Raw genomic sequence first — 19,232 nt, 5'->3', positions numbered from 1 at the left:
CAATACTCTGAATAAGTGGTAGACTAACTTCTTCATTAATACTTTCCTCAATAAGAACTCATAGTTTACTCCTTACCCCCCACACACCTCGGAACTCAAGAGGAAGGTTCTGGCTGCTTCTCTAACCTTCTGAGAGTTTATCAGAGAAGATAATTATAATTATCCACGACATATCTCTCAGTGTCAGTCAGCGACAAGTCTGATCCAACATGGCAATTCTTACATTCTTTAGAGAAGCAAGTTTGGGTTGAATATCTCTTATTATCCTAAATACCGTATTCCTAGCAAGTAACCCGAACCAGCTCTACAGACTACACTGGCTAATTGCAAGGTCATCTCTTTGGGCTGAGTGTAAACTGCAAAGTAGCCCTTGTTTATAGCAACCAAAACTCCTAAGGCAAGATGAGTGAGTTGCCCCTTTGGGTATTTCATGGAAGGGGCCTTAGAGTATTCATTGTGGAATCGCACAACTCTGTAATTCTAGGAGGAATTGAAATGAAGGAAATATGTCAAACTTATGTGAAAAGGAAGAATTATTTGTAGCTATTTTCAAAGACAAATAAGACACCTTGAAAGTAAGCACGACTACTCACATAAACTATCAAAAAACTAAACAAATGATAATCTGACTTACTCTGGATTAAATTCACTTTGTGTCCTGAAAATTGTTTAGAACATGGCAAGATGTAAGCACAAGTGTCACATGATCATAGTAACATCAGAGTTGGTAGCTGAAATGGACTAACAGAAATACTAGATATCCTGAAATTTCTAACTCCAAAATGTATTTATTCCATACTTCATTGTAATTTTTGTAGACTGTGTGGTCTATTTTTAAGAAATTTCCAAGTTAAAACTTTATTATTACATGAGGCCAAAACTCCTGGATTTTTTTTTCCTTCTTTATTCCTCCTCACGTATTTAGTAGGTGATCCAGGGTGCTACCAGATGTAATGAAGCCAATAAGATCACTACATAGGACCACTGTGAGGAAAAGAGCCAGAGCAAATGAAGTTTGGGATAAGTCACATATTGGTGACCACTACGTAGGTGTTTAGGGAAGCAGTAGCATAAAAGGGTTTTTTGTGGGTGCGTGAATGTTTTGTTTTTTCACATCTATCTTCCCTTTCATGATTTTTCTCTTCAAGTGTGTCAAATCTATTGTTTATTCTTTTTTTAATTAAGTTTTAAATTTCAATCATTTCAGTTTTCATTACTAGGAATTTTATTGTATTCTTTTCCAAATCTGCTTGACCAGTAAAACGGTTTTTTGAAGGGTCACCGTGCTATAGTTGAGGAGACTTCTGCTTAGGACAAGACCAAAATACAGCCCAAACTAACCCAATGAAGTTGAGTACAAGTTGGCTATTCAATATGTTTGTTGAAGTAAATATGAATAAGTAGTTGACTAACAACTAATGACTAAAGTCATCAAGTCAGTAGACTAATTTAAATACACATAACTGATAAAAGGCTGACAAATTAGGGGAGTCAGTCCATTTAATGAAGAAGTCCCCCAAAGAGAGAAAAGAATCCTCTGTGAGACTAGAATTATCTGATCCTCCCTTTCCCTAATCCTCCAGGTTAAGGAGGAAAATGCCACTTCTTGGTTCTCCTAAACAGACACCAGTTAATGCCCCTGCTGTGTCTGTGAGGAAGTGTTTTTGAATTTCTCGCATCTTGAGAAGAGAATGCAGGCCTCCTCCTGCTCCTTAGACGGCCAAGCCTTCCCTTGATCCCTAGGTCAAGACTTGACGTGCCTTAGTCTGGGTGGATCACACTCCAGGACCTTCAAGTAAGAGTCTGCCCTCACCTCTCCTGCCCCTTAATTAGAAGACAGCAGGCCAATTCCCCTGTCATTTTAGAAAGCAAGGGTACTCTAGCCTTCTTCCCATCAATTATCTTCTCTCCGGTCCTCAAAAACACGGGTTTCCCCATCCCCGACAGACCAGATCAGCCTGCTCTCCACCTATAATATCAGGAGGTACTCCCAGCTCTCTGTTATTCCCTCACAGATCTGGACCCTTCTCATTCCTTCCTCTGGAGGCTCTGAGGTGTCTTCCTACCGCCCCCTCATCTAGGGGAAGGTAGGGGCCTGCTCATTTTCCCTTGGAGCTCTTCTTCCTTGTCCCCTGCTCCCACTACCGGACCTGTCACCACACCTTCGGGGAAGCACCTGCTTCTTTCCCCCTGGACTGAATGGCCGAGGCCTCTAACGCGCCCCCGGGTGAAGCGTGGACCCTCTTTTCTTCAGCAAAACCCACTCTCTGCTCTTGCTCCCCACCCCAAGGCTCCGAGGGATACTCCCGGGCGGGCAGCGGGCTTCCTTCACCCTTCGCCCCACTTTCACCACTATCCCCTAGCCTGAGCGCGACCCAGGCCTCTCCCCAGCTCGACCCAGGCCTCTCCCCAGCTCCTCATCGAAGGACCTGGTGCTCCCCGGATCCCGCCTATGGGGATACCCCTGGATCCCCGGACCCCTCCCCAGTGTCCTGGGCGTCCGGGCCTCTCAGTCCGGAGTCGCTCCGGCCCCTCCTGGTCCCTCGGCCGAGGACTTCCGGGCCCCTCGGTCCGAGGCTCCGGGGCCCCCCAATGCCAGGCTCGCCGGCCCCCAGCCGCTCTCGGCCGGGGTCCGGACCCGGGCGCCGCGGCCGGCCGCGCTGGGGGCGGCCCGGCTGCTCGGGCGGACCCAGCGGCAGCGTCCCCCCACCCCCCCGCGGCGCCGCGACGTCCGCTCGCTCCCCGGCGGCGGCGGCGGCACGCACAGGGCGTGGGGAGGCGCCCGCGGAGGCAGGAGCCCCCCGCCCCCTGCGCGCCCGCCCGCCCTCGCCGGCCGCCGCGCGGCCCCCGCGCCCGCCCCCCCGCCCCCACCCCACCCCGCGCCCGCGCCCGCGCGCCCACCCCTCCCCCTCCTCACCGTCTCCGTCGGGCGGGCGGGCGGCGAGCGGCCAGGGCGGGCGGGCGACGGAGCATGCGCAGACGCCGCCACGGCCGCTACCGCCACCGCCGCCGCCAGGCCCGGCTTCAACACTTCCGGCCGCCGCCGCCGGCGAGTTGGCTCCTTAAAGGGGACGCGTCCCTATTGCCGGCCCCGCGGAGGATGAACTTCAGCCGGAGGGTTTGGGGCCTTTATCAGAGCAGGAATCTCCTGCCCTGGAAAATTAGTGTTGGGAGGGACGCCAGGGACCCTGATAACTCTTCTAACCCCACTTTATGGGTGAGGAAAACGAGGCCTAAATTAAAGACTCACCTCATTCGCAATCGGGGGCAAAGGCATGTCTCTCAAAGGCAGGACTCCCCTTGGAGGACTCTGCCCCTCTTACTTCCTGAAACCCGGTTATGAAGCTTACGTTCATCAGACCTTCAGAAGTGATGATACAACTATCATTTTGAAATCAAAGGTCTGGTTCAGTATAGAGTCAGTAAGAAAACTCCTTTGCGATCTCACCCATGCATGTTTGTCAAGCCTTTTCTGGTTGTGAGGTTTGTTCTGGGTTCAAGTCATAAATTCTTTGGGGGTTACTGAACAGCTCTAAGCCCCTATTTCTCCTAGGACGTAGGTTGTTGTTAAGTGTTAAAAGAAATGATCCTTGAAAATGCTTAGGAAAGTTCCTGGGGCCAGTAATAGTAATTAGCAAGTATTAAGACCTTTCTATGGCCAGGCCTTAGGGAAGATGCCTTTGTCTCATATAATCTTCTTGGCAGCTCTACTAAATAGCTTCTTTTCACTCCCGTTTCACAAAACTTGTAAATGGTATAGCCGGGATGTAAACTCAGGCCCTTCTTTCTGCAGAGTACATGGTCATAACCACTCAGATGTTGCTACTGTTATTAAGAACGAATGAGGTAGTGGTATGCAGGCACTGTTTTGGAAGGGGAGAGAGAATTCCTTCCCCATCTTGCCCCTTCCTACGAGTCACATCTCTGATCTCTGTCCCCTCTGTCATGACGAGGTGACAGGAAGTTTTACAGGTTCTTGATTCAAGAACAGGTAGGCAGCCCAGGAGTCAAACAATAGAATAGGATTTGGGGGTCAGACAACCTGGATTCTAGGCTTGGTTATCGCAGCCCAGGGATCTTGGCCAAGTCACAACTCCCTTAAGCCTTGATTTCCTCATCTGTAAAATAGAGATGATTTTCCCACTGTGCCCACCTCTGAGGGCTGTTTCCAGGATCAAATAAGGAGACTTAGTATCCATGTTCATATCTGTTCTTATGATCAAGAACTTACACATTAGTAGGTGATTTTGAATGTAATAGGGGCTGGTCATGAGTGGACTCTTGACCTTTGTGAACTATTTCATAGCAAGATCATCTGTATCTTTTGATTATGCATCATGCACTCATTGAACATTGACCAAAATCCTGTCCCTGCCTTCCAGAAGTTCTCGGTCTACCTTCTTCAGAGACAGAATTGTAAACATACAAGACAGTACAGTGTGATAAGTGTTATCATAGAGATATAAACAAAGCACAGAAAAATTGCAGAAGACTCCCTGGAGGATTCCTGAAAGGCTTCACAGAGGAGGGGGCATTTACGCCTGGTCTCAGACAATGAGTAGGAGTTCATCAAAGGGAAAAGTGGGGAATAGCATTCCAAAAAGAACATGTACAAAGAAATACAGGGAAATGGGGCTGAAGAGGGGGGCTGGAACCAGATGGTTCTCATAAGGGGTAAGGAGATATCCTGCAAGGAGTGGGGACCCAAGGGAGGTTTAAGTCCTGTTCAGCTGTAGTGCTAACACCCAGCCCCAGCCCACAGGACTTACCTGGACCACTGAAGTAATTTTCTAGTACTCAGCAACCCTATCCACCCACCTGCAAATGTTGTCCGCCCTAGGCACCTAAAGGGAGTAACCCTTTAAAGAAATAATGTCAAATTATGTGACTTCCCTGTTAAAAACCCTTCAGTAGCTTCCCATTGCACTTAGAATAAAATCCAGACCCCTCACTAGGGCCACCATGTGTGATCTCCATCCTGCCCTCCTCTGCCCCTCGCTCACTGTGCTCTGGATGCTCTCTTTGTGCCTGGAACTCTTCTCAGGGCCTTGTCACTGGCTCTTCCCCCTAGCTGGAAAGCTCCTCCCTCAAGTCTTCAGAGCTCACTCTCATCTTTCCTTCCTCACAGACCTTCACTGGCTCCCAACCTTAAAGTGGGGTCCCCAGCCACCTTCTTCCCTATCATTGTTGCTCCCAGTTCCACCAGGGCACTTGTCAGGTTCATTTGGGGGACTATTCAGGGCACCATGTCTGAGACAACTCCCATCCATGTCCTAGTCATTTTCTCTCAACCCCCCAGCTTACCTTCATAGCAATCCCCACAATGTGAAATCCCCTGGGTTATTTACCTATTTTGTGTCAACCTATAGAGTTTGGTGCACAGCAAATGTTTGTGGATCGAATGAATGAATGATCAGAAAAATTATGAGATACGGACTGGAGAGGAGAAAGACCAGGAAAAGGAAACTATGTGAGGGAGACTAGGATCATCTTGCTAGGATCATCCCCACAAGAGAGAGAGGGGCTCATGCAGGGCAGAGTTCATGGCTGTGCTCCAGACACAGTTCCAAATTGGAACCAACAGGTCTTAGTGACCAAGCAAATGCGGGGAGTGAGAGAAAGGGACAAGGATGACCCCAAGTGAAGGAACAAAGCAGGAAGAGTTTGCTGGGGATTGGGGGAAAGTAGAAATAGAGTCCATTTGGACTTGTTGAGTCTGCGGTATTTGAGGGACATCTAAATGAAGGCATCCAGAGGAAGTTGGATTGACTGGTGTGAGGCAAGAGTCCAGGACTGGATTTTGGGACCTGTCAATGTAGATGGGCCACAGAGGCCAAGAGTGGATGGGTCACCCAGGAAGAGTGTGCAGGGAATGCGAGGCCCAAACCTGGGGAACATTAAGCCTTGAGGAACCTGAAGGAACCAACCAGAAGTGGTAAGAATGCTTAGCTCCCTGGACAGAGAAGAGAAAAGAAGCCCAGAGGGCAGGCAGGGCGCTTCCAGAAAGGGATGGATGGCGGGACTTCTCTGGTGGTCCAGTGGGTAAGACTCCGGGTTCCTAGTGCAGGGGGCCAAAGTTTGATCCCTGGTCAGGGAATAAGATCCCGCATGTGTGCCGCAACTAAGAAGTCCTCATGCCACAACTAAGAGTCTGCATGCTGCAACTAAGTCCCATGCTGCAACTAAAAGAGCCCACACTCTGCAACTAAAGATCCCACATGCCGCAACTAAGACCTGGAGCAGCCTAAATAAATAAATAAATATTTTTTTTAAAAAAAGAAGAAGACGGCACCAACAATGCCAGATACTGCAGAGAGATCAGGCAAGGAAAAAGGAGAAGTCATTGGACTTAGCAGCTAAGAGGATATTGCTGATCCTTCCAGGATGGGTCACCTCTGAGGTTAGGGAGGAGGCCAGATTGGAGTGGATCAAATGGTAAGTGGGAGAAGTAGCAGAAACAGTGAGTGGAGAAAATTCTTTAACATTTTTTTTTTTTTTTTTTTTGGCTACGTTGGGTCTTCGTTGCTGCGCACGGGCTTCTCATTGCAGAGCACGGGCTCTAGGCGCATGGGCTTCAGTAGTTGTGGCACACGGGCTCAGTTGTTGTGGCGCACGGGCTTAGTTGCTCCACGGCATGTAGGATATTCCCAGACCAGGGCTCGAACCTGTGTCCCCTGCATTGGCAGGCGGATTCTTTTTTTTTTTTTTTGAGATTTGATTGCAAAGCAATGTTCATTATTATTATTTTTTAACATCTTTATTAGAGTATAATTGCTTTACAATGGTGTGTTAGTTTCTGCTGTATAACAAAGTGAGTCAGCTATATGTATACATATATCCCCATATCCCCTCCCTCTTGCGTCTCCCTCCCACCCTCCCTATCCCACCCCTCTAGGTGGTCACAAATCACCGAGCTGATCTCACTGTGCTATGCGGCTGCTTCCCACTAGCTATCTATTTTACATTTGGTAGTGTATATATGTCCATGCCACTCTCTTACTTCGTCCCAGGGTTCCCCTTCCCCCTCCCCGTGTCCTCAAGTCCATTCTCTACATCTGGCAGGTGGATTCTTAACCACTGCGCCACCAGGGAAGACCCCCAGGCCATTTTAAACACGTGTTATTAACTTATGGAATCCCCACAAGGTAGGTACTAGCAGTGTCCCCATTTTACAGATAGGAAAACTGAGGTCACATAGTTGGTATGTGGTAGAACCAGAATCTGAGCTCTTGACCTTAGTCTATGCTATGGCCTAACCATTATGATTTCTTGAGACTAGCTGCTCATAGGATTGAAGGGAAAAGAAACTAACATTGCTTAAGCCCTTTCTCTGTATCTGCAGTGTGCTAGGAGCTTTTCCATAGATAAAATTCCAGGCAGGGAATTTCCTTTCCAGGTAGGGAGTGTTATCCCCATTTCTCAGAAGAGGCAAAACAGGCTCAGTGAAATTAAGTGGCACAGCCTCAGGTTACAAGTCTAAGAAGTTGCAGAGCTGCCACTCCCAATGGGTCCGTCCAAATTCCAGGCTCTGTCCACTTATTTGAAGTAACTAAAATAGTCAACTTCATAGAGACAGAAAGTAAAATAGTGGTTACCAGGGGCCGAGGGAAGGGGGGTTTGGGAAGTTGTTAGTGTTTAATGGGAGTTTCAACTGAGGGTGATGAAAAAGTCCTAGAAATGGATGGTGGTGATGATTGCACAACAATGTGAATGTACTTAATGCCGCTGAACTGTACACTTAAAAATGGTTAAAATGATAAATTTTATGTTAAGTATATTTTTAACCACAATTTTAAAAATTAAAAATGAATAAAATAAAATAAGATCATTTAAAGGAAATAAGAGACAGTTGAAAAGCGAGGTTTTGGGCATGCCTATGATGTCCCTGGGCAGGAAGCTGGTCATGAGCTGAGGGAGCTTACACTCTAGTGGGCATCACAGTGCATATGCCAAGCGCCTGGTAGAGAGCATGTACTCAGAAGTATAGCTACTAATAGTCCCCGTCACAGATGGGGAGACTGAGGCCCAGAGAGGGCCTTAACTAAGGTCCTGTAGCCAATGGAGGCAGCTGACTGGGCTCTGTTCTAAAAGGCAGGCGGGTGGTGCCAGATGGAGTATTAATAATAATACCAGCTGGCATTTCTTGAGTGCTTATTCCATTCCAGATATGATTCCCAGTCCCTCTGTGAGTGTGGATTACCACATTTACTCTTCCCAACCTCCCTGTGAATGAGGTACCATTATCGTGTTCCTTTTACAGATGAGGAAACTGAGGCCAAGACAGAGACTGATTCAAGGTCACAGAGCCAGCAGGACTTGAATCTTGTCCTCTCTGGCTCCAAAACCAGCAAGTCAGCCTTTTGCTTTGGTGGTGGTGGAGGACAGTAGGGGTGGATGGGGCTGGTGTGGGGAGGAGGTGATTCACTTGACTGTATCTGGATTCATCCCAGATTTTTTTTTTTTTTGCACCTACAGGCGGAACTTCCTCCTTTCCAGATTCAGTCCGCATCTATTAGTGGCTTCTGGCTTCCGAGAATGTGATACAGAGGGTGGGGTGAGCTGCGAGGGGTGGGGAGGTAGACACAAAAGTGCAGGCAGTCTTTAGTAAACACAGATTTTTGAGTGCTCTCTATGTACCAGGCAATGTTCCAGGGGCTGGGAGTCCCGTGTGAATAAAATAGATTTTGTCTCTGTTCTCATAGAAATTCTATTGCAGAGTGTATACATTGGGGGGGGGGTGGGTAGAAAGAGAGGGGAAGTGGGGGAGGGAGGAGGGGAGTGGATATAGACAAGGGACAGGATATGCCAGGTGTCAGTAAGGGCTATAAAGGAGATGTGAGAGAGAGAGTGACTGGGGAGGGGACATAACTAGACACAGTGAGAACAGGAAAGGCCTGGCTCAGGAGCTAAGGCATGGAGGATGAGAAGGAGCCAGCTGAAGACCTGGAAGCAGAACATTCCAGGATTCTATGGGGAAACAGCACAGGCAAAGGCTGTGAAATCCATGTGTTGGAGGAACTTGGAGAAGGCCAGTCAGGCTGGAGCAGAGTGACAGAAAGAAAAGGAGTAAAAAGAAGATCCCAGTGCCAGCTCATGCAGGGTCTTGTAGACCACAATGAGGAGCACAAGGTTAATTCTAAGGGAAAGGAAGGCCATTGGAGGAGTTAAGAATGAAGATGAGGGCTTCCCTGGTGGTGCAGTGGTTAAGAATCTGCCTGCCAATGAAGGGGACATGGGTTCGAACCCTGGTTCAGGAAGATTCCCACATGCCTCGGAGCAACTAAGCCCGTGCGCCACAACTACTGAGCCTGAGCTCTAGACCCTGCGAGCCACAACTACTGAGCCCACATGCCACAACTACTGAAGCCCGCTCGCCTAGAGCCCATGCTCCGCAATGAGAGAAGCCACCGCAGTGAGAAGCCCGCGCACCGCAACAAAGAGTAGCCCCCACTCGCCGCAACTAGAGAAAGCCCGCGCACAGCAACGAAGACCCAACGCAGCCAAAAATAAAAATAAATAAAATAAATGTTTAAAAAAAGAATGAAGACGAGATGGCAGCATGACAGGGGACTTCCCCGGTGGTCCAGTGGGTAAGACTCTGCGCTCCCAACGCAGGGGGCCAGGGTTCGATCCCTGGTCGGGGAACTAGATCCCGCATGCATGCTGCAGCTAGGAGTCTGAATGCCGCAACTAAGAAAGCCCACATGCTGCAACTAAAAGACCCCGCATGCTACAACGAAGATCCGCATGCTGCAACTAAGACCTGGCACAGCCAAAATAAATAAACATTAAAAAAAAAAAAAAAAAAAAAAGGCAGCATGACAGGAAGTCAAAAGACCAATTAGGAGGTTCTGGCTATAATATAACAGAACAGGTGATGATGGTGGGGATTCAGGAGGTGGTCTTAGAGGGGTCTTTTGGAGGTGACTAAGTGATGGAGGTGCCATTCACTGGGGTGGAGGAGACAAGAGGAGAAGCAGGTTTGATGGGGGATGGGAATCTAAGGGGAAATAGGGATAAAAATTATGAATTCAGTTGTGGACATGTTGAAATTGCAGAGTTAGTAGCTGACCAGGCAGCTGGAGACAGTGTTCCAGGCTGGAAATAGATACCTGGGAAGAGAGACCAGAGGCTGCCCACTCTGGGGACCCATAGGCCATACCTCTTCACAGATGGATAATGTAGAGTCCAGAGGATGCCTGAAGTTTTTTTTTTTTGTTTGTTTTTGTTTTTGTTTTTGTTTTTAATTGGTTATCAACATTTACAAATCCAGAGATATCAAATAAAAGGATTTCCGCCTCCTCTTCCAAATTGGCTGTTCTGGTCACACTGGGCCCTGGGCCCACGTACTGGGAAGGCCACAGCAGGCTGGTAGGGGAGCCCACTGCTCCTCCAGATCAGGCATGAACTCTTCAGCTGGTCCCACCACAGCAGGCCTGCTGCAGATTCCACTCAAGGCCTGGTTCTGGCAGCCCTAGAGTTTCATCCTCTGGCATGGGCAGGAGGTGACACCATAGAAGAGGAAAAAGTTGGTCTGGGACAGAGCAAATAATTTCTCCCATTCTGTAGTGGTTATTCTTAGTGGTTACTGATACACAAAAGTTGTAAATTCTGATGAAGTCCAATTTACTTACGTTTTCTTTTGTTGCCTGTGCTTTTCGTGTCATATTTAAGAAATCATTACCAAACCCAATGTCATAAAACCTTTCCCCTGTTTTCTTCTAAGCACCTTATAGTTGTAGCTCTTAAGTTTTAGATCTTTGATCTATTTTTTTTTAATATTTTCTGTACCTCTTAGGGTTTTGATTTTTTTTTTTAATATTTATTTATTTATGGCTGTGTTGGGTCTTTGTTTCTGTGTGAGGGCTTTCTCTAGTTGTGGCAAGCGGGGGCCACTCTTCATCGCGGTGCGCAGGCCTCTCACTATCGCGGCCTCCCTTGTTGCGGGGCACAGGCTCCAGACGCGCAGGCTCAGTAGTTGTGGCTCACGGGCCCAGCTGCTCCGCGGCATGTGGGATCTTCCCAGACCAGGGCTCGAACCCGTGTCCCCTGCATTGGCAGGCAGATTCTCAACCACTGCGCCACCAGGGAAGCCCTGATCTATTTTTTGTATGTGGTTTAAGGTAAAATTTCAACTTCATTCTTTTGCATGTGGATATCCAGTTTTCCCAACACTATTTGCTGAAAAAACTGTCCTTTCCCCATTGAATGGTTTTGGCACTTTTATCAAAAATCATTTGATGCCACAATTTATTTCTGGACTCTCTATTGTATTCCATTGGTCTATATGTCTGTTTTTATACCAATACCACAAAATTTTTACTTAGCTTGGTTTGTAGTAAGTTTTGAAATCGGGAAGTTTAGTCCTCCAACTTTGTTCTTTTTCAAGAGTGTTTTGGGTATTCAGAGTCCCTTGAGAATCCAAATGAATTTTAGGATGGGTTTTTCTAAATATTTCTGTAAAAAGTGTCACTGGGATTTTTATAGGGATTGCACTGAATCCACAGTTTGTTTTGGCTAGTACTGGCATCTTAAAAAGATTAAGTCTTTCAACCTGTGAACATGGAATGTCTTTCCATTTGTTTCTGCCTTCTTTAATTTCTTTCAGCAATGTTTTGTAGTTTTAATGTACAAGTTACACTCCTCCTTGGCTACATTTCACCTCCTTGGTTAAATTTATTCCTAAGTATTTTATTCTTTTTGATATTATTGTAAATGGAATTATTTTCTTAATTTCCTTTTCAGTTAGTGTATAGACTACAATTTTTGTGTGACCTTCATTTCTTATCAGTGGTCACTGATCCCAACATCCGAGATATGGACCGATAGGGGATCTCAGGAACCAGATTTGGTTGGTTTCAAGAGAGGAGCCATGCTGGCATCTGCCCATCTGAAGGATGGAAACTTCCTCTTCTCTTCTGACAAATTGACACCCTCTTCCCCTCCATCCTTCAAAATACCAAAGCTTCATAGCCTCTCAAAATCCATCTCCCTGGGGCTTCCCTGGTGGCGCAGTGGTTGGGAGTATGCCTGCCAATGCAGGGGACACGGGTTCGAGCCCTGGTCTGGGAGGATCCCACATGCCGCGGAGCGGCTAGGCCCGTGAGCCACAATTACTGAGCCTGCGCGTCTGGAGCCTGTGCTCCACAACAAGAGAGACCGCGACGGTGAGAGGCCCGCGCACCGCGATGAGGAGTGGCCCCCGCTTGCCACAACTGGAGAAAGCCCTCGCGCAGAGGCGAAGACCCAACACAGCCATAAATAAAATAAATAAATAAATAAATAAAATTAAAAAAAAAAAATCCATCTCCCTGAACCACCTCCCCTTCCCCCACCCGCCTGCAGTAAACCTATCCTGTTGGGAGTCTCTGATATTATTTGAAGTAATTCTATTTTAATTTCAGAAGGGTCTGCTACTTTCTTGCAAGTGGTGAAATCTTCATTACCTGTAAAATTAGAAGACTGTTTTGTCCTACGTAGGAGAGTACAGTCAACTCTCTGGAATGGACAGAAACACACTTTTTTTTTTTTTTTCACACACACACACACTGTATTTTATTTTTACAGGAGATAAATAAACTGACACCAACCATTGTAAATGGATGACCACAACAAAAGCAACAATGATTGCAATTACCAAACACGAAACACACTCATACTATGTCGTAATATTGATATTCAGTCCAGTAATCCTCCACTGTAACAGCTCCTTTACTTTGCAGTGAAAATTTATTTGTATATTTTTTGCCTCTGAGTCCTTGTGGGATTTTTTTTTTATTCAAACAGAAAGTCACAAAAATTATAATCATCCTCATCAGTTCACTTAGTCCCATGTAATTAATTTTTTTTTCATCTTGATCTTTTGTTAGCACTTTTATGAATTCATCAGTTTTCCATTAGAGTTCTGAGAAACACGCTATCTTGTTTACTCCTATATCCTAGGACATAGTAGGTGCTTAGTAAATAGTGGCCAATGTAATTGTATATACACAAGAACTTCATGGATTGTGAAATGCTCTGCAAATACGTATTGAATGTCTATTATGTGCCAGGTACTACACCAGAAACCATGGACTCAAGTGGTCTATAAGACATAAATAAGTTCCCTGCCCTCACATATGTGACATCTGGCTGGGGAATATAGATATTGAACAATTAACTTTGCAACTAATGCATTAATGATGATCATGATAATGTTCTGCAGAGAAGTATATGGTGCTATGAAAGAGTGTAATAGAGTGTAGGGGAGCTAACCTAGTGAGGGTTGGGGGGGTCAAGGAGGCCCTCTCTGAGGAAGTGACATTTGAACTGACATATGAAGAATGAGGAGGAGTTAGCCAGTTTGGGAGAAGGGGAGAGGAAGACAGGCTGTTGAGAAAGAGTATTTCCAGATGGAGGAGAGAAATTTCTGGAGGCCCTGAGTCGAGGAGAGTAGTGGCTTCGGAGAAACCGAAAGAAGACCAGTGTGGCTTGAGCCCTGAGAACAGGGAAGGTGGTGGGTCACTCAAAATTTACAGGATGTTAACCCAAGCTAGTTAGGTGCCATTAAAGGGTTTTAATGAGTGAGTGGAAAGTTTTCAGCTAACACACAGAAGCTCAAAATACAAGAAATCTACTGAAGTCAAGTTTCTAGGGACTTCCCTCATGGTGCAGTGGTTAAGAATCCGCCTGCCAACGCAGGGGACAGTGGTTCGAGCCCTGGTCTGGGAAGATCCCACATTGCCGCAGAGCAACTAAGCCCATGCGCCAAAACTACTGAGCCCGTGTACCACAACTACCAAAGCTCGCACACCCTAGAGTCCGTGTTCTGCAACGAGAAGTCACCGCAATGAGAAGCCTGATCACCGCAAGGAAGAGTAGCCCTTGCTCCCCGCAACTAGAGAAAGCCCGCGCGCAGCAACAAAGACCAAACACAGCCAAAAATAAATAAATAAATAAATAAATAAATTTTTTAAAAAAAGTTTCTAAAGTAGGGAACTTATTCCATAAACTGATTATATATTCTCAGGCTCCTAGCTGAGTGAACTTTTCTCCTTTAGCCCTTGATTTTTTTTACAGCTTTATTAAAATATAATTTACATATCAAAAAACTTATCCATTTTAAGTGTACAATTCAATGATTTTAGTAAATTTATAGAGTTGTGCAACATAATTTACTTTTAGAACGTTTCCTTCACCCCAAAAAGATCCCTCATGCCCATTTGTAGTCAGTCCCTGCTCTCAACTCTAGTCCCAGGCAATCTCTAACCTACTTTCTGTCTCTATAGATTTGCCTCTTCTGGACATCTTGTGTAAAAGGAATCATATAATATATAGTCTTCTGTGGCTGGCTTCTTTGTGAGTCTGATTTTATTTTTCATCATTTGTATTCCAGTGACTATGTGTCCTCATTATTTCTCTAATCTTTTCATGTACTCCATATTTCCTTAGAAACTGGAAAATACAGGTAACTAAAACGAAAAAAGCTTCACTCTCCTAATAAATCTTCCTTCTCTAACAGATTCCCCTCTAGTTGACATTCTCCTTGGGTATTTTGTGCTGTGAGAGCAAAGGATTCCTCTCAGACCTGGGCTCACCTCTTGACTGCTACTTTCTGGCTCTGTGATCTGGGCCTCTCAGAGCTTCTGTTTTCTCATTCGTTAAGTGAGCAAAATAATACAGCCAGCCCTCTGTAGCCCCAGGTTTCGCATCCACAGATTCAACCAACCATGGATTAAAAATTTTTTTAAAAATCCAGAAAGTTCCAAAATTCCAGAAAGCAAAACTTGAATCTGCCCCCTCCCTGCAACTATTTTACATAGCATTTACCTTGTATTAGGTATTATAAGTAATCTAGAGATGATTTAAAATATAACTGGAGGATGTGCATAGGTTACATGCAAACACTAGGGCGTTTTTTGTTTTGTTTTGTTTTTGGCTGCATTGGGTCTCTCTTACTGTGCGCAGGCTTTTCTCTAGTTGCGGCGAGCGGGGGCTACTCTTTGTTGTGGTGTGCAGGATTCTCAGTGCGGTGGCTTCTCTTGTTGCTGAGCACAGGCTGGTCACGCGGGCTCAGCAGTTGTGGCTCGCAGGCTCTAGAGCGCAGGCTCAGTAGTTGTGGCACACGGGCTTACTTGCTCTGCGGCAATGTGGGATCTTCCTGGACCAGGGCTCGAACCACCGTCCCCTGCGATGGCAGGCGGATTCTTAACCACTGCGCCATGAAGGAAGTCCCTAGGCCATTTAATATAAGGCACTTGAATATGTGCGGATTTTGGTATCCAACGGGGGAATCTGGAACCAACTTCCCCGTCCTGCACAGATATGAAGGGACCACTGTATATCTGAGTACACAATACATTTATTGTTAGAATTAATGAATCCTTGGAGCTAAATTTTTCTTTCCTTTTGGCTCCATTGGGCGGCAGGATCTCTGTTCCCGGACCAGGGATCTAAACTGCGCCCCCTGCAGTGGGAGCGAACCGTCCTAACCCTTGAACTCTTGAGGAATTCCCTAAATCTCCTATTAAACATAATCTTACATGTGAGGATGTATTCTTAGACACGAATTTTTTTGAAGGTTTTAGATTTTTATGTCTCTTCCCCAATTGCTCTCCAGAAAGGCTGTTGCTATCAGCAATAAGAAAGCGCTATTTCACCGGTGTTTTAAAGTATTGCCTCTACGTTTTTAGACGACAAAAGCTATAAAAGAACATCAGCACACCTTTACAAAGTGATACGTACATGTGGTGGAAGGGAAAGCATTTTTTTTTATACAGCAGGTTCTTATTAGTTACCTGTTTTATACATATTATTGTTTATGTATATACATCAACCCCAATTTCTCAGCGGGAGAAATTTTAACAAAATATGTTCTGCATGATAATTCCATTACTTCTGCAGACAAGCAACTGCAAAGAGTACGGAGAGTCTTTCTCCCGGCATAGAGCAGTGCACTCACGAATAAACATATCACTTCCGTCGTTTACGTCTCAACTGCGTAACATGTGAAAAAAAAAAAAATACCCGCTGTTGTTACTTCAAGAAAAAAAAACAACTTAAAACCACTTACTTGTGAAAGCAGTTTTCGCAAACAATTCACACCCCTAGCCCACACTTCTGAAAAACAAACATTGTACACCTTAAAAAAAAAAATTAATCACAAAGCTTCTAATACTGAAGAGCGTTCGTGAATTTACGAAACTCACACACACCACACCCGTTCAATAACATAAAAAAAAAAAAAACACCTTAACATCGTCACTTTAATTGTCGACAGAGAGCAGTCTGCTTTTCCCAACTATAAAACAGGGGCGCCAGGACCAACGATCACCAGCTGCCCGGTAATCAAAAAATTATGCTTCCGAAATCTCTTGATGTCGATTCCGCACGAAGAACAAACGAGCTGTCCCACGTGTGTCACTCACGACAGAAGCCCTTTTTACCGTACCAGTAATAAAAACAAGGTGGCAGTGCTGGCAAATCCCTTTTTTGATAAAGGTGAAAACAAAGTCGATGCAATTTTCTACTCAGAGTTCCCGAAGTTGAGGGTGTAACTGCAGGAACTTCTGAGCCGGAGAGAAGGCTTCATAAGGAGACTCTATCATTTATTTTGGGGTTTTCATTTAAAAGTAAAAGCTAAGACTTGAGTTATATGCAAATATGCGCAGTGCTTGCTGGGAAGGTGCCGGCGGGTGCAGAGGGAGGGGCGGGGAGGAGGGGCTTGTGGGAGGGAACCGTGACGACTTACAGCTGGTCTGGGGCTCTGCAAGACCGGCTTCCCCGCAGCTCTGGGTACCTATCTGGGGAAGGCACAAATCCCACCCCGTTAAAATTGAAAATGCACAAACTTGTGCCACTCCTAGCCGTCCACCCTGAAGCTGCCCCAGCACGTGAGCACTGGAGGCACCGGATCCCTGTAAGAGCAAAAAACTGGGAGCTAATTAATCTTCACCTACACAACAACGAAAGAGCAGAATGTGGTGGGTTCATAAAGTGGAATGCCATCTGCTGTACTTCCAAGGAGTGAATTAGACATCAAAAAACACTGACTGATAAAAGCTGCAGAATAAGGTACAGCATGACACCATTAACGGAAACAAAGTAATACTGCGCTTTATCAACAGGTATAAAAAAATTGAATGAAAAAGGTGTTGAATACGGTACCGCATGATACCGTAATAAAGAGCATACGTGTGCACACAAAACCCAGTGCTTTATTTTCAATGGCTACATGTTTGTATTATTAACACATATCAATTACCTCTGGAAAGGAGGGAGGGAATCTGGATGAGGGCAGACACACACAAAACTTTAGATTTACCTATAATGTTCTCATTTTTAAAAAGCATAAAGATTATTTTATTATTGTGCATTTTATTACTTGTGCAATTAAAATTATTTTAAAAATATAGTCCGTGCTTTCTATATTTTCTCTATTTCATTTCTTAAAGTCAGGTTTCTTGAGGTATAATTTATATACAGTAAATTCACCTTTTTTTTTTTTTTTTTTTGGCTACGTTGGGTCTTCGTTGCTGCACGCTGGGTTTCTCCAGTTGGAGTGAGCAGGGGCTACTCTTCCTTGCGATGCGCAGGCTTCTCATTGCGGTGGCTTCTCTTCTTGCAGAGCACGGGCTCTAGGCGCGCGGGCTTCAGTAGTTGTGGCATGTGGGCTCAGTAGTTGTGGCTCACGGGCTCTAGAGTGCAGGCTCAGTAGTTGTGGCGCACGGGCTTAGCTGCTCCGCAGCATGTGGGATCTTCCCAGACCAGGGCTGGAACCCGTGTTCCCTGCATTGGCAGGCGGATTCTTAACCACTGAGCCACCAGGGAAGCCTGTAAGTTCACCTTTTTTTACCATACAGTTCTGTGAGTTTTAACAAACTTGAACAGACATGTATCTGTTACCACAATCAATCAAAACATTTCTATCACCCCAAAAAGTTCCTTTGTCCCCTTTTCTAGTCAACTCCTCCCCCCATTCCCAATCCTGGCAACCTCTTTTCTGGCCCTGTAGTTTTGCCTTTTCCAGAAAGGCATAAAAATGGAATCATTCATGTATACTTCATTTTTAATATAAAAACTATGTGCTAATTGTACAGAAATGTGAGAATGCTTTTCCCAAACAACTATTAACAGTTTTGTGTTTATCTTGCCTACCACCTGTAGTGGTGCACTGTGGAAAACGGTATGGAGGTTTCTCGAAAAACTAAAAACAGAACTATCATACGACCCAGCAATTCCATCCCTCGGTATACATCTGAAAAAAACAAGAATAATGTGAAAATATACATGCGCCACAATGTTCATAGCAGCATTATTTACAATTGCCAACATATGAAAGTAACTTAAGTGTCCATCAACAGATGAATGAATAAAAAAGATATATATTTATATTTGTATATAAAAGAATGAAATTTTGCCATTTGCAGCAACATGGATGAACTTGTAGGGCGTTATGCTAAGTGAAATAAGTCAGACAAAGACAAATACTGTATGATGTCACTTATATGGGGAATCTAAAAAATACAACAAACTAGTGAATATAATGAAAAAGCAGATTCACAGATTTAGAGAACTAGTGGTTACCAGTGGGGAAGGGGGAGGGGCAATTTAGGGGTGGGGAAGTGGGACATACAAACTGTTGGGTGTAAGAGATAGGCTACAAGGATGTATTGTACAACATGGGAAATACATAGCCAATATTTTGTAATAACTGTAAATGGAGAGTACCTTTTAAAAATTGTATAAAAAATAAAAGCAAAAAAGTAAACTGGGTCTTAAAAAGATGGAGTGCAAAAACAAAAATGGTATGCCAGACCCTTAGGATAATGAAGAGAGCAGTGGCAGAGAAATAAGACTAGGAAGATAACTTGGAGCCTAGTGGTGAAGGGGCCTGGAATCTGTGAATTTGGATCTGTGGCAGGGTTAAGAGTGGATTGGGAATTTGTTGGGATGAGGATGGCAGGATATAAAGACAGGGAGAGCAAGTTGCTACACCAATCCAGGTAGGAGGCAGCTTTTCCTGCTGACACTGCTGCTCACTCTAAGCTGTCCCAGCCCTTTGTACATTCCTTTATGTCTGTGGGCTCTTGGGTTCTTGTCCATCTTAGTGTGAGGACCCGGGGTCCAGAAGGGACTCAGGCTGGAATCGGGTCTTCTTTACAACCCTAGCATCTAGCATAGGGTAAATAGCAGTTCTCACCATTGACAGTCAACCGAAAGCATCAGTTTAATGGTCAGAGTGAGAATTCTGA

The 19,232-nt window shown here is 45.3% G+C and overlaps 1 protein-coding gene and 1 non-coding gene across 3 annotated transcripts in view; both read right to left on the bottom strand.

The window, feature by feature from the left end:
* The window catches only part of GMEB1 (glucocorticoid modulatory element binding protein 1), a 31,492-nt gene extending 28,465 nt beyond the window's left edge, over positions 1-3,027 (bottom strand). The window contains exon 1 of one of the 2 annotated variants that reach the window (XM_057526334.1): positions 2,918-3,027. The gene's annotated coding sequence lies outside the window, so the exon portion shown is untranslated. The remainder of the gene's footprint in view (positions 1-2,917) is intronic. The other variant, XM_057526326.1, reaches the window with a different exon arrangement.
* A 13,261-nt stretch (positions 3,028-16,288) lies between these two features.
* LOC114236340 (U11 spliceosomal RNA) lies at positions 16,289-16,422 on the bottom strand. The gene has a single exon (XR_003622315.2). It is a non-coding gene; the product is annotated as a U11 spliceosomal RNA (small nuclear RNA).
* Between the last annotated feature and the right edge of the window lie 2,810 nt (positions 16,423-19,232).

The sequence above is a fragment of the Balaenoptera acutorostrata genome, chromosome 1 (assembly GCF_949987535.1).
Source record: "Balaenoptera acutorostrata chromosome 1, mBalAcu1.1, whole genome shotgun sequence".
In the NCBI taxonomy this organism is placed as follows: Eukaryota; Metazoa; Chordata; class Mammalia; order Artiodactyla; family Balaenopteridae; genus Balaenoptera; species Balaenoptera acutorostrata.
The sequence above is the reverse complement of the archived record's forward strand: the minus strand, read 5'-3'. Positions and strand labels throughout refer to the sequence as shown.